This window comes from Mesocricetus auratus, unplaced genomic scaffold (genome assembly GCF_017639785.1).
Source record: "Mesocricetus auratus isolate SY011 unplaced genomic scaffold, BCM_Maur_2.0 Super-Scaffold_6730, whole genome shotgun sequence".
NCBI lineage: Eukaryota > Metazoa > Chordata > Mammalia > Rodentia > Cricetidae > Mesocricetus > Mesocricetus auratus.
The window spans coordinates 117,980,492-117,996,159 of NW_024429184.1; positions in this window are offsets into that span (position 1 = coordinate 117,980,492).

Consider the following 15,668-nt stretch of genomic DNA (forward strand, 5'->3'; position numbering starts at 1 on the left):
CTTTTTATATAAGCAACATATACAGGTTTTGTTGTCGGATTCTTTCTTTGTTTTTTTTGTTTTTTTTTTTTTGTTTTGTTTTTTAGTTTGATTAGGTTTGCTTTTTCAAGACAAGGTTTCAAGACAGCCTTGGCTGTCCTGGAACTCATTCTGTAGAACAGGCTACCCTGAGACTCAGAGAGATCCACCTGCCTCTGCCTTCCAAGTGCTGGGGTTAAAGGCGTGCCGGGCTAACATACACAGTTTTAATTAGCCTGCATTCTCCAATGTTTTCAAGGCATGTGTGACTAACTCACAACCCAAACTAAGCAGGAAAAAAAAAAAAAAAAGAATTAGCATTGCCCAACCCACTCCAAAGCTTGATTATCCAGAATTGGTTTGGATACATCCTTAGGCACAAGCGGGTACTGACTATGCAACATTACAAAGGAACTTGTTGTCATTGTTACCACCCGAACAAAAATAATTCCTGATGCAGCTTGGTGAATGAATACATTAAAAGTATTTAAACAAATTAATGAATCTGAGAGAGGAAACTGAAAACTGGGTATTTTCATTTCCTCCATCCATTTAAGAACTACATACTTCTTGTTCAGTGCCTAGCAACCAACCCTGAGAGCATGGTCAATATGATTGAGCAATAATCGTTGTTTCTCCTAAACCTTTATCCGAAACACTTGACAGTAGTTTAAAACTGTAAGTTTCCTAGATTTTGGTGACTGCTGTGTGGTTCAGAATGTAACTACAGCTCTGTGCTTTTTTAAAAAATAGCTTTAAACACTTGACAGTAGTTTATCTTTATGAAACTGTAAGTTTCCTAGATTTTGGTGACTGCTGTGTGGTTCAGAATGTAACTATAGCTCTGTGCTTTTTTTTTTTTTAAATAGCTTATTTGTATTTTACTTGCATTGGGGTTTTGCCTGCATATATATGTCTGTGTGACGGTGTCAGATCTTGGAGTGACAGTCGTGAGCTGCCATGTGGGTGCTGGAAGAGCAGTCAGTGCTCTTACCCACAGAGCTATCTCTCCAGCCCTGTGCAAGAACAACCAGTGCTCTTAACCACCAAGCCATCTCTCCAGAGTAAAATTTAAAATCTGTGTGTGTGTGTGTGTGTGTGTGTGTGTGTGTGTATGTGTGTGTGTGTCTTCTACAGTGCTAATGTGGAGAACACTTGGTGGAATGGGTTTTCTTATTTCCCCTATACATAGTTGCCAGGGGTCTAACTGGGGTTTCCAGACGTGTGTGGCAAGCACATTTACTCAGTGAGCTGTCTCACCTGCTTCCGAGTTTTGTTTTATGAAGCAGGGTAGCTTCAAACTTTCCACATAGAAGAGTCAGGCCTGAAACTTCCCTCTTCCAACCTTGTGCCTGGCTGGGTTTTTATTTTGTTTTGGTTTGTTTATCTATTTGTTTGTTTTAGTTATGTAGCTCTGACTGGTCTGGCACTCATGTATAATCAGGATGGCCTCAAACTCACAGACATCGCCCTGCTTCTGTCTCCAAACTAGTAGGAATAAAAGCTCGTGACATCTGGCACATTTGTTGTTATTGACTGGAACTCTGTAGCCCTACATGTGTATGTGTGTGTGCTTGTTGAGTTGGGGATAGTGGTTCACACATGTAATTCCACCATTCAGGAAGTTGAGGCAGGAGAATTGAAAATTCAAAGCCAAACTGTGCTATATGGCATGACCCTGTCTTAGTCAATATTCGTTAGAAATGAGTATTAGAATAAAAATTGTCCTACAGAAAACTAACAGGAGTATTACTGTACTGTGTTGCATTTTGTATTTTTAGGGTGTTGAGGACCTCACACAGGACTTCATGTATACTAGGTGAGGTCTTTACTCCTGAGCTACATCCCCAGTAGTATATGGTGTATTTATAATGTTTCTTTTTTTTTTAATCATCTTTTAGACAGGCAAAGAAAGTGGGGGCAGTCTCTACTGCTTCAGAGTTTTTGTTTGTGTTTTGGGGGTTTGAGAGTAGTGGAGCAGGGTCTCACTGTGTAGTCCTCCTGAGTGCTGGGATGGCATGTGCTACTATACAAAAATTGAATTCTTAAAACTTAGTAGAAGGTTTTGCTTTGGTTTTGACTTTTGGAGACAGGGTTTCTCTGTGTAGCCTTCATTGTCCTGGAACTCACTTTGTAGACCAAGCTAGTCTCAAATTCAGAGATCCGCCTGCCTCTGCCTCCCGGGTACTTGAATTAAAGACGTGTGCCATCACTGCCAGCTAATAGAAGAATTCTTAAAACTTAATAGAGGCTCATTCCTCATAATATGATGGATCTTTAAGATTTATTCTTATTTTTAACTATGTGTATGTATGCCTGTGTGTAGGTTTGTTCACTTCAGTGCAGGTGAACTCAGAGGCCAGAGAAGTTGGGTCCCCTGTAAGCTGGAGTTACAAGCACTGTGAACCACTCACTTGGTGCTGGGAACTTAACTCTGGTCCTCTTCAAAAATAGTAGGTGCTGTTATCTCCAGAACCATCTAGTTAGTCCTATGGGGTTATTGTTGTTAGTGTTGGTGGTGGTAAGAAAAAAATCAAGAAAGCTTGAGCAAATTCTCCCCCAACTCGTATGATGCAATTGCGTTCTCACGTTTGAAGATACTGCAGAGATCAGTATGTCAGAAAGCAGGGGATAAGCCTTGCCCTGGGAAAGCCATTTCATAGTATCTCCCCTACCAACTAGGTATGAGTTTGACAAACAAAATCATACATGCGGGGACTTTGACTACATGTAGTTTTTAAGGTTTATTTTTAGTTATGTGCATATGTGTAGGGGTACATGTGCACCTAAGTAGAAGTACTTACAGAGATGTCTGCTCTCCCTGGAGCTGCAGGCAGTTGTGAGCCTCTTGATATGAGTACTTAGAACTGAACTCAGCTCCTCTGGAAGAAGAGCAACTGCTCCTAACCACTGAGCCATCTTTCCAGCCCATACATACAGTTCTTTCTCACGGAACCTGAATTTTCTCAGAACAGTGAATTTGTGCATACCAGTATATCACAGCTCGTCCCATCTATACAAAGAAAGCAGAAGTAAACCAATAAATTTGTTTCACCTTGATGATGTCATTAAATCTTTATAACTCTGTTCTGAAGGTGAACTGGGGAGATAGCTCAGTGGATAAAGTACTTGCTTGCAGAGACATGAGGTATTGGAGCTGCAGAGATGCTTTAGTGGTTAAGAGCTCTTGCTGTTGCTGGGCGGAGGGCTCAGCAGTTAAGAGCACTCGTTACTCTTGCAGAGAACCTGGGACCATAGGGTTGTTTACAACCATCCATAGTCAGGGCACGGAGGCTCACGCCTTTAGTCCCAGGGAAACATAGGCAGGTGGATCTCTTGAGTTCAAGGCCAGCCTGGTCTACAGAACAAGTTTCAGAACAGCCAGGGCTACACAGTGAAACCCTGTCTCAAAACAAAACAAAAAGCAAAGAAACAAAAAAATAACCGTCTATAAGTCATAACTCCAGTTCCAGGGGGTCTGACCCCCTTTTCTTACCTTCAGCCCCAGGCACACACGCCAAGCATGTACACGCATACAGATAGGCAAAGCATTCATGCACATCAAGTAAATAAATCCAACATTTGTTAGGCCAAGCATGGTGGTGCATATCTTTAATCCCAGTGCTTGGGAGGCAAAGGCAGGCAGAGCTCTATGAGTTTGAGGCCAGCCTGGTCTACACAGTGAGTTTCAGGACAGACAAGGGCTGTATAGTGAGACCCTGTCTCAATATTGAGGAAGAGAGGGGGAAATGAGAGCGAGAATGCTTCTGCTGCTCTTGCAGAAGACCTGAGTTTGGTCCTTGGCACCCACATCATGTAGCTCACTACCATCTGTAACCGTAGCTTCAGGGAATCCAACACCTTTCTCTCTAGCCCCCTTGGACACCTTCACACAAACTGTAAAATTTAGAAGGAGGGCATTGTGGTTTGAATAGGTATGGCCCACATTGATTCATGTGTTTGAATGCTTGACCCATAGAGAGTGGCACTATCAGGAGTGGCCCCTTGTTGGTGGAAGTGTGTCACTGTGGAGGTAAGCTTTGAAGTGTCATATGTTCAGGCTATGCCCAGTGTGACTCACAGTCTCCTCCTGCTGCCTGAGGATCAAGATGCAGCACTCTCAGTTCCTTCTCCAGCACTATCATCACCTGCCGCGACAACAATGGACCAAGCCTCTGAACTGTAAGCTAGCCACAATTAAATGTTTTCCTGTATAAGAGTTCATATGGGACGGGTGGTGGTGGTGGCACACATCTTTAATCCCAGCACTCGGGAGCCAGAGGCAGGCGGATCTCTGTGAGTTCGAGACCAACCTGGTCTATAAGAGGTAGTTCCAGGACAGCCTCCAAAGCCACAGAGAACCCTGTCTTGGAAAAAAAAAAGTGTTGACATGGTCATGGTGTCTCTTCACAGCAGTAGAAACCTGAACTGAGGCAGGGGAATGGAGAGATGGCTCAGTGGTTAGGAGTATTATTCCTCTTACAGAGGACTAGCACCATGTCGAACACCTCACAGCTTCTTTTAACTCAAGCTTCAAATGGTCTGATACCCACTTCTGGCCCTTGCTATGCAGACACACACATATACATAATTAAAAACAAGTTTTTGAAAAGTCAACTGTGTGTGTCTGTAACCCTAGAACCCGGGTGGAGGAAGGAGGATCAGCGTGTGACTGACAGATCCTGGGGCCTTGCTTGCCAGCCAGTTTACTTAACTGTAAACTCTACATGCATATAAACCACACACACACACACACACACACACACACACACACACACACACACACACACACACACACACACACACCACATACGAAAAGGTGGACGGTGCCTGAAGAATGACCCCTGGCCTCTACACACATATACTCACACAACATGCACACACACACACACACACACACACACACACGAGCATCCGTTTACACACTTGTACTTGCAAAACCTAATGAAAGGCCAGCAAGATGGCTCAGCAGGTAAAGACACTTGCCACCAAGACCTGAGTGATCCAGGAGCCCATGTGCTGGAGGGCGAGAACTGGCTCTCACAAGCTCCTCTCTGACCTCACTCACCATCTATGCTTGTGCCCACACACATGCCCAGGTGTGCAGACACACAGATCTTATTTTTATTTATTTACTGTGTGTGCGTGTGCAGGTGCCTTCAGAGCTAGAATATGTCATCTCCACCGTGTAGCTGGAATTACAGGCAGTTGTGAGTTGCCTGTCATGGGTGATGCTAGGAAACAAACTTGGGTCCCTTAGAAGAGCAGCAAGTGGTCTTAACCACTGAGACATCTCTCCAGCTCCCTGCCACCATTTTTTAAATTAATGAAGCCCAGCATTGCAGTGCTCAGCACTTAGGAGGTAGAGAGGTTGATCAAGAGGTAAGGTAAACCTGGCAAGCAAGTTCAAGGCCAACCTAGGCTTCAAAAAACATCGCCTGAAAAGAACAAAACAGAACACATCAGTTAAGGAAGCAGAGCATGGTGGGGCACACTTGTAATCTCCAAACTGGAGAGGTACAGGTAGGAGAATCCTTGGATCTTGAGGTCAGCCTGGGTTACATGGTGAGTTCCAGGCCATTCCAGCCAGGCTCCCAGGTGAGCCCCTGCATGTGGCACTATGTTTCCAATTCCAGAACTACATGTTTAAGGCAAGCCTGGTCAAGTTCAGATGAGTGAGATCATAAAAAAGAAGGAAGGAAGGAAGAAAGGGACATGGCTGTACACACTTTCATCCTAAGGCCATGGCTGCAAAGTGAGCTTGAGGCCAGCCTAGGGCTACATAAGACCCTATCTCAAAATAAAACAAATTTACGTATGCCAGACATATGATTAAGTTCTATTTAAAGTGTGTGTGTGTATGTGTGCGTGCGTGCATTTGTGGAGGCCAGACTATGTGTCAGATTTCCTGCAGCTGGGGCTACAGGTGATTGTGAGCCACATGATTTGTGTGCTGGGAACTGAACTTGGGTTCTTTTCTAGAGCCGTAAGTTCTCTTAACCACTGAGCCATCTCACCAGCTCCGTGATGGGGGAAGTCCTGTACATTTGTTAATAAAGCACTGCTGGGATGGGACGATGATAATCTCATGGGGACCTGTGAGAAGAAAAATGTTAGTATAACAAAATCTCCATATATCAGGCAGTCTCTGTATGGCAGGAGATGCTTGGTTGAAGTTCCTGACTGGTTTGCTAGTGTTGATTGAAGCTCTCATCTGAAGCTCTGGCCAGATTGTAGAAGCTGTGCTGTTTCAGTTTCTTGATCCGGAGTTGTGTAGAGTGATGTAGTTTCAAGCCAATTTCAGGATAGTGCTTGTCAGGTGGAGTCAATGATGTGGGGCAGTTCAGATACCTCCAGTCGAATCAGGTGAAGTCAAGGAAGTGGATCCTCATTCTCTTTCTGAAGCAGTTGAAGATTGCTGTCAGGAAATCCCTTGTTCTCTGGAAAACTCAAACATTAATGTTAACCAAGAAATATTTTAACTTTCATATGTATGCATACAGAAGAGGTGACAATAGGGAAGATGGAAAACCTGGAGGAAATTAGACTGTTCAGAAAAAGAAATCCACAGATAACAGTCCCTAATTTTATTTTCTTCTGTCTTATATCAACGGCTCTTTGATATAATACAGAAATTCTGAATCGTATTTAAATAATATGCTTGAGTTTAGAGTAGGAGAGCCAATCCAACTCCAAAGCCAGCTTCAGTTTAAATGAATGGGGACTGAGGTATGTGAAGAAATAAAGATAAAAGGGTACTATGAAAAAACAATATAGAGAGATTTAGACTTTGATACCACACAGTGAGTTATAGAGATGTATTTGAGACAGATAGATAGTCTTCAAAATTGTGCTTATACTGATCTTTTAAAATGTAATGCGTAATTAAATACAGATTGTAGATAGTTACTTAAAATAGTCAGAATTTATAGTTAGGTAAGTTAGGTTTTCTAGATATACAGAAATATATTTGACATAGACAGTCTTCAAACCTTTCAAAGACCTTCAGAAAATGGCATTTAAAATGGTTTAGGGTTTTTCTTGACAATGAGAAATGTCTGCTCCTGGCAGCACCAATTATGTCTGAGAGGAAGATGGGCATCGAAGAAACTTGTTATGGAGTTTGCTTTCAACATGGCAAGATTAGCCATTTGGGCAAGAAACTGCTCTTGCCTGTACTGCTTGACTGTTGCTGTATAAACTGGACATGCAGGACCCACAGGAAAGTGACTGCTGAACTCAGTCTTACAGGGTTCCTGCTTCATGAAAGAGTCTAAGAGACTTTCTACAGGACAAAGAAAAATGACTGACAGACTGCCAGCGCAGATGGACAGTTTGAAATTTCCTGCTTTGCTGAGAAATCTTCTGGACACATTATGGCCTATGGGCTGAAGATGGATGCCCCAACATTACAGAGGAACTTTGGGTGACTGTCCAGGCAGTAAGATATCTCTGTCAATCCTAGTGTTTACATATTATCCTTCTGTGGTCTTTGATGGAGTTGAAGACAGATAGTTATAATTATAGTTTTCCTTAGTTATGATAAAAGATAAGCTACATATAGAACTTTGGACTCACAAGGATGGGATGGATGATATTTTCTTTAAATCTTGCTAAAATATTGTAACTATGTTCTTACTTGATAACTGTTCTGTTATATATAATTTGACTATGTTAAAGTTAAGACCTTTCTTTTTGTTTAAACAGAAAAGAGGAGATGATGGGGGAAGTCCTGTACATTTGTTAATAAAGCACTGCTGGCCAACAGGAACCTAGATAGGTGGGACTAGGAGTCCAGGAGGATTCTGGGAAGGAGAAACACAGGAGAGTTCGAGATGTAACGCCATGGGGTAGGAGCCCGGAACTATTCTCCGGTAAGAGACATACTTAGATTAACAATTATGGGGTAATTACTTAAGTCAGAGCTAGCCAGTAAGAAACAAGCAAGGCCAACAGCTTCATAATTAATATAGCCTCCTGTGTGTTTATTTGGGGACTACAATGCGGCAGAGCCCAGGCGGCTGGCAGGGGATAAACCAAAGTGGCTAGCAAAGAAAAAACTTCTCTTTACAGCCCTGTGTTGGTTTTGCCTTTTTTTTTTTTTGTATGTGTGTGAGTGAGTGGGTATGTTCATTGCCACGGGGAGTGTGTGGATGTCAGAACCAAGAATAACTTGAGGGAATAGATTCTCTCCTTTCACCATCTGGATTCTACCTAGAGATTGAACTCAGGTCATCAGGCTTGGTAGCAAGCCCCTTTATCCACTGAGCCATGCTGCTGACCCATAAGTGACTTTTATTTAATTATGTTTTCAACTTATCTGTAAGTAATACATTACCCTGTATAATCAGAAGATTCTGTAAAGATAGTAAGAAAAAGATCACTATAGAATGGTGGGAATATAACTCAGTTGATAGAGTACCAGCTTAGCATGCACAAGGCCCTGAGTTTGATCACCAGCATCTCATCAAACCATGCGATGGTGGTGCACACCTTTAATCCCAGCACTTGGTAGGCAGAGACAGGCAGATCTCTGTGAGTTGGAGGCCAACCTAGCTTACAGAGTGAGTTCTAGGACAGCCTCCCAAAGGTACAGAGAAACCCTGTCTTGAAAAACAATAAATAAATAAATAAACAAACAAACCAGGCATGGTTGCATTGGTTGTAATCCTATCACTTGGAGGGGAAGGCAGGAACTAGAAGTTCAAGGTTATTCTTGACTATAGCATGTTCGAGGCCAGCCTGGACTACATGACCGCATGAGGCTGTCTTTAAAAAAAAAATCACTGTATGTATTAAATGAGCTAGTCAAATGGGATACTTGGCAGTGTGCAGGGGTGTTTGTTTCCACTTCTGTTACTTGGCTTTTTTTGCAACATGGTCTCACTCTAGCCTTAACCTCAAGGGAATCCTCTTCCCAAGTGTTGAGATCTTAGGCATGCACCACCATGCCTGGGCTAAGAACAACTATTTTTCAGAGGAAGGTGTAGATGACTGGTTCTTCCTTTGGAGGAGCTTAGTTCATTCCAAGTCCCCCGAATTCCTGAGAAACTGCTTAACAGAAACACAGGTCAGTGTCTCTACAGTACCTAGAAACATGTTTCAAAAAGCTACCAAAATCCAGACTGTAGACTAAGCACCTTCTCCCTGTGGATGATGCTTCTTTCCAGTGAAAGATGAAAACTTGTAACAGTTCTATGACATTTCCCCCACATGGGTACATAGTAAAAGCCAAACACGGAACTAAGGATTGCATGTCAGCAATGCAGCATAGTCCTCGTTTGTATATGCTCACTGCAAAAAAGAGAGAGAGAGAGAAGAAGAAGAAGAAGAAGAAGAAGAAGAAGAAGAAGAAGAAGAAGAAGAAGAAGAAGAAGAAGAAGAAGAAGAAAAGTTCACCTTTCATATGTATCTTACACACTACAATTTAGGCAGTCACACCTACTTTCTTTAGAAGCTCTCCTTAGTGCCATGTCCTGCTAGTCTTTAAAGTTCCCAGGTCAGTGGAAGCTTGGGTTCTCACATATAAACACTTGGCTGATGAGGGAGTCATTAGATAGCAACCCTGACCCTGGCATCAAATCACATAGCACTTCTGAGTAAAAAAGACTCCTGGGAATCCTCTAGGTTTCATAATCCTGTCACTTTTTTAAAAATTTATTTTTGAGACAGGGTCTCACTGTATGGCCCCAGCTGCAGACTGGCCTTACTTGAACTCAGTATTTGAAAAGGTTTGGGGTTGTTTTCATTTTCCTTTTGGACACAGGGCCTCTTATATATCCTTGCCTGACCTAGAACTCTCTATGTAGACCAAGCTGGCCTTAAACTCACAGGAATCTACCTGCCTCTGCCTCCCAAGTGCTGGCATCAAGGGCATAGGCCACCACACCTGGCTGTTGTTTTTGAGACAGGGTCTCATATACTCTAGATTGGCCTCAAACACAACAAATATAGCTGAGGCTAGTCTTGAACTCATGAGCTTCCTGCCTCCACTTCCCAGGTACCAATAATAGTGGTGTTCACAATCATTCACAGCTTACACCTCTAGTATTGTTGTTGTGTGTGTGTATGATGTGGGGGTACTTTGTGGAAAGTGCTTTTACCTCTGAGCCATCTTGCCTTTTGTCATATTTCCCTTTTTAGAACTGGGCATTAGTGTCAGTATCTCCTGGGAAAATCTCTAAGATAACATCCAGGATCTCACCTGTCCTACTGTTTACTGTGAGACTCAGAAGCTCTCACCAAAGTGCAGAAAGAGCAGGCCCAGGACTCCAATTTGAGGAGCAATTTTAACTTACAGGTAGGGCTGAGTCATTCTACAGGCTGATCTCTGAAACTCTTATGGAGAGTTTGAAGTAACTCAGTTTGCCACACCCCTCACTCATGAAGGCAAGCTATAAATCAGGAGACACAGCAAGGCATTTACCTGCAGGCCAGGTGACAGTGCCACCTACCAGGTGTTCTTCATTACAGAAATGGTGTGTTTTCTGCTGCAGCTCGAAGAGCTTGTGTACAGAAAGCCTGTTTGAGCCATGAGTCTGGTAGAAGTTCCAGAAAGGAAAAGTGGTCGGGGCTCCATCTGGAAGTTTTCATCTAGAAGCCCTTCTTAAGTCCTGTGTTGTCAACACTAGTAGCACCAGGGAAGAAACAACAATATTGGACTTTATCAGAGACTTAGATATAAAGGTTTGCCAGTTAGAGAGAATCACTTCACTATTACATGCTCTATAGAAACATGCCTATATAAACATGAGGGCAGGCTTGTCAGTGCCCTCTCAAAGCCTTTGTTCATAAGCTGGCAGTTTTCTGTTTTGTTTGTTTGTTTTTTGTTGTTGTTGGTTTTTGGAGACAGGGTTTTTCTGTGTAGCTTTGTAGGCTGTCCTTGAACTTGCTCTGTAGACCAGGCTGGCCTGTGGAACTCAGAGCTCTGCCTGCCTCTGCTTCCCAAGTGCTGGGATCAAAGGCATGTGCCGTCAACACCCGGCTTAAGTTGGCAGTTTTTAATCAAGAGTAAGCCATACTAAAGAGTGCAAAGAAAACAGCAGTACTGTCTGTACAACTGCATTTCCTGTGAATGTTAGGACTCCGGTGAACAACAAAATAACTCAGAAATATTCCAAACTAAACTGGTTGACCACTACTTAGAGCCTCATAATTGCGTGTCCAATAATTGACCTCATAAGTTCTGTAGTGCTTTCTGTGGCATGAGCACGGGAGCAGAGGGATAGAATCTTTAGTAAGATCATCTCAGAGGTGACTTCATGGGACAGAGAGAGAAAAAGAGAGGGAGGGAGGGAAGAGGGAAGGAGGGGGGAGGGAGGAAGAAAGGGAGGGAGGGAGGGAGGGAGAAAGAAAGGAAGGAACGGAGTCAGTTCTCTTCCTTCTATGGTGCTGATGCATGGTCTCCCTTGTCTCTGCCAATGGGATTACGGATGTGCGCTCCGAATCCAGCTTTTTATTATTCTTTTTAATGTGGGTTCTGGGATTTGAACTCTGGACCTCAGGCTTACACAGTGGCTGACCCATCTCACTAACCCATGCTTGGGGACTTTGTTGTGGTGGTGGTTTTTTTGTTTTGTTTTAGATTTATTTTTATTTTATATGAATGGGTGCTTTGCTTGCATATAAGTCTGTGTACCATGTGTATGCAGTACCCACAGAGGCAAGAGGAGAGTATCAGATCCCCTGAAACAAAAGTTACAATTGCAAACTACAGTGTGGGTGCTGGGGATCAAACCTAGATCCTCTGGAAGATCAGCCAGTGCTCTTACACCTACCCCCGCCACTGAGCCATCTCTCCAGCCCCACCTCAGATTTTTTATGAATATACCTTCCCTTTACCAAGCCTATTTAATTCTGGGGGAGAAGTGTTAAAAATATTCTGAGCCAAGTTTACATGAATATTCATTAATCTTATTTATTCATCAGTGAGGAAATGATAAATAACTTGTAATACAGCTAAAATATTGTCTGATTCTACATATACTTGGCTAAAAGAAAAAAAAAGCCAGTAATAAAATCTATGCTATTGTGTTAGAAGGGTCTCGTGTAACCCAGACTAGACTTGAGGTTCTGATCTACCTCCTATTTTAGTTTTTCAAAAGGAACACTTTACCTGTATATGCACTGTTTGAATTTGTTTACAAAACATGTGGCAGCTTTGTAGTAACCTCTAAAATCACCCAGGTCATCATCCTAAAATATCTAGCCCAGGGAGACTGCAGAGGTGGCTCCCAGGTTAAGATCAAGGCAAGCTCTTGCAAAGGTCCCAAGTTCAGCTGCCAGCACCTACATCAAGCAGCTCACGACCATATGTAAATCTATTTCCAGGGCATCCAATGTGCTGCTCTGGCCTTCAGGGGCACCTACATGTACACGACGTACACATACAAACATACATAAATAAAAAAGAAAGATACTGGGTTGGGTGTTGGTGGCGCACGCCTTTAATCCCAGCACTTGGGAGGCATAGGCAGGTGGATCTCTGTGAGTTCGAGGCCAGCCTGGTCTACATAGTGACTTCCAGGACAGCCAAAGCTATGTAGAGAAACCCTATCTAAGGAGGAAAAAACGTAACTGCTGATATCTTAGCACAATTATTTAAGGCATTAGTATCAAATTTATCAGCATTTGCTGTATTCTTCCTCATTAGGTACTAAAAGGAGTAAGAAAAGCAAATGTTACTAAGGATGTCCTGAGATTACGACACATGCTTAACATGCACAAAGCTCTAGATTCCACCCCTGGCACTGCAAAAAGTAGGTATGTTGGCAGATGACTGTAATCCTAGCACTGGGAAGATACAGGTAAGGATCAGAAGTTGAGGCTAACCTCTGCTAGGAAAGCCATTCAAGATCTCTCCTCCCACCCTATCCGTGTGTGTGTGTGTGTGTGTGTGTGTGTGTGTGTGTGTGTGTGTGTGTGTGTGTAAAAAGGCCGAGGAGCCAGGCAAGGTAGTGCAGCACGCTTTTAATCGCTGCACCCAGGGAAACAGACAGTCAGATCTCTGGGAGTTCAAGGTCTCCCTGGTCTACAAAGCTATACAGAGAAACCCTGTCTTGAAAAAAAAGTATGAGGCAGTAGCAAAAGGGACAGAAAAACACAAAACTAAGTATTTAAAACCTTAAGGAAAATAAGAACCACAGAAGAGGCTAGGCATTCACATGGTAACCCTGGATTTTAATGCCCACAAAACTTTGAGAACCGCTATTCCACGGGGTCAGACTAGAGAAGAGGTTAAGTGGCTGATACGAAGGGTTACCCTTGACCTTGGAAGACCCTAATATCTCCCTATACAGATATAGGTCTTTCATCTTTGGGTTTCAAACAGTGTGATAGGTGTTAGCTTGGTCTGGTTTCAATGGCTAAGTGTGATGTGGAGAGTGAAGAAGCCGTAAGTGTGTGAAGTGCTAAGTGAGTGTGTTTTATTGATATAGACCCTTGTCCCAAATTCAGAGGAAAATAGCAAAGCTTTCTACCTGCCCTCCTGGTGTTAGGCTCAGAGAAATGGCAAAACCTTGTGGGTCCAACTATAGATAATAATAATGTGCAGAAAATGTCCACCATAGCTTTCTCCTCCCAGATATTTTATGGCCTGAAAACTGCTCGCCTAAAGAGACTGCTCCTGTGGAGATTAGCTAAATCCATCTCCAGTCCAGCTGTATTTCATGGATATTTGCCTACTTGTCTTCTTGTTTATCTCTATGTGGTACCCTGCTTCCATGCTCAACTCTGTAATAAACACACTGAGATTCTGAGATGTTGCAGGTTCTCCATCAGGGATCCCAGTCCACACAAACCCAACTTTTGTGCGTATCCTGTGTCTGTGTCTGTCTTTTCTTCATTGCCTAGTTGCCCCTAGCTGGTTCATCCCTGAGGATGTGCAGTGTAAAGCCAACATTGACCTCAAGTATCTTTCCTCTAAAACAGTGATGTATGTGTACACATGTGTGTACCAGCACTAATGCACATGTGTTTTTGTTTTAATTTTTTAAAAGATTTATTTATTACATATACAGGGTTCTGCCTACATGCCAGAAGAGAGCACCAGATTGAATTGTAGATGGCTGTAAGCCACCATGTGGGTGCTGGGAATTGAACTCAGGACCCCTGGAAGAGCAGTCAGTGCTCTAAACCTCTGAGCCATCTCTCCAGCCCCGCACATGTGTTTTTTGAGACAGGGTTTGCTGGCTTTGAACCAGTCTTCTGCTGAGAGAGTTTGAGGCCCTTTAAGGCTATAATGATGTGACGTTCTTTGCTTTTTCCTCCTCAGCAGGGTTTTTCTGTGTAACAGTCCTGGATGTCTTGGAACTTACTTTGTAGACCAAGCTGGCTTCGAATTCATAGAGATCCCCTTGTTTCTGACTCCCCAATGCTGAGATTAAAGGCATGTGCCACCACAGCTTGTGACCTTGTGTGTGTGTGTGTGTGTGTGTGTGTGTGTGTGTGTATGGTCTGAGGATATATGTCAGTGGTAGAGTGTTGATCTAACATTCAAGTCTCAATTCTGTAAATCTGCTTATATTCTAGTGATAGTGCTTAGGTTTTTTTCACTTAAAAACAAAGAAGCAAACAAACACTTTTCAGAGGCTGGGAAGGAGGCCGGAGAAGTGACTCAGCAATTAAGTGTACTTGCTTTCAGAGCCTCCAGAGGGCCCTAAGTCTATTTCCAGCACCCATGTTGGTGGCTCCCACTGCCTGTAACCCCAGCTCCAGGGACTCTGGCGTCTTTCTCTGGCCTCTGCAGGCACCACACACATGGGCCACACAGACACACACAGACATAAAGAACATTTTTAATATGAAAGAAAAACATTAAACTTACATTTATTTGGGGGATAGGTGGGCACATGTGTTTCATAAAAGGTATTTGGAAGACAGAGGACAAATTTGGTACATGGTGTTTTCTTTCCAACGTGTGGGTTTGAGGGATCAGCTGCTTGTGGCAAGCACCATCTCCTGCTTGGCTCACACGGGGGTTTTGTTTTGGTTTTGGTTTTTAATGTGTATGGTGCTTTGCCTGCAAGTATGTCTATGCACCACTGTGCCTGGTAACCTCCAAAGCCGCATTCCCTGGATCTGGGGTACAGATGTTTTTCAACTGCTAGATAGGTTCTGAGAATCCCATCTACCGTGTACTTCTGGAAGAACAACCAGTGCACTGCCTCTTCTTTTCCTGGTTACATTTATTTAGTGGTATGTGTGTTCGTGTGTGTGCATGTGTGTGCGTGTGTGTTCATGTGTGTGTGTGCGTGCATGTGCATGTGTGCGTGCATGTGCGTGCGTGCGCGTGTGTGTTTGTGTGTGTGTGTGTGTGCGTGTGCATATATATACTACAACATGAACGTGGATGTCAAAGGACTTGATTTTTTCATTTTACCATGTAGGTCCAGTGAATTAAATTCAGGTTTATCAAGTCTTGTTTAGCCATTTTGAAAGTTTTGTTTGTTTGCTTGGTTTTTGTTGTTTTGTTGCTTTTATTATTTATTTACTTATTTTCTTTTCAGACAGGATCTTCCTGTATAGTCCTAGCTGTCCTGGAGCTTGCTATGTAGACCAGGCTGGCCTTGAACTCACAGAAGTCCTCTTGTCTCTTCTTCCCAAGTGCTGGGATAAAAGGTTTACACCACCACACCAGTAAAGATAAATGC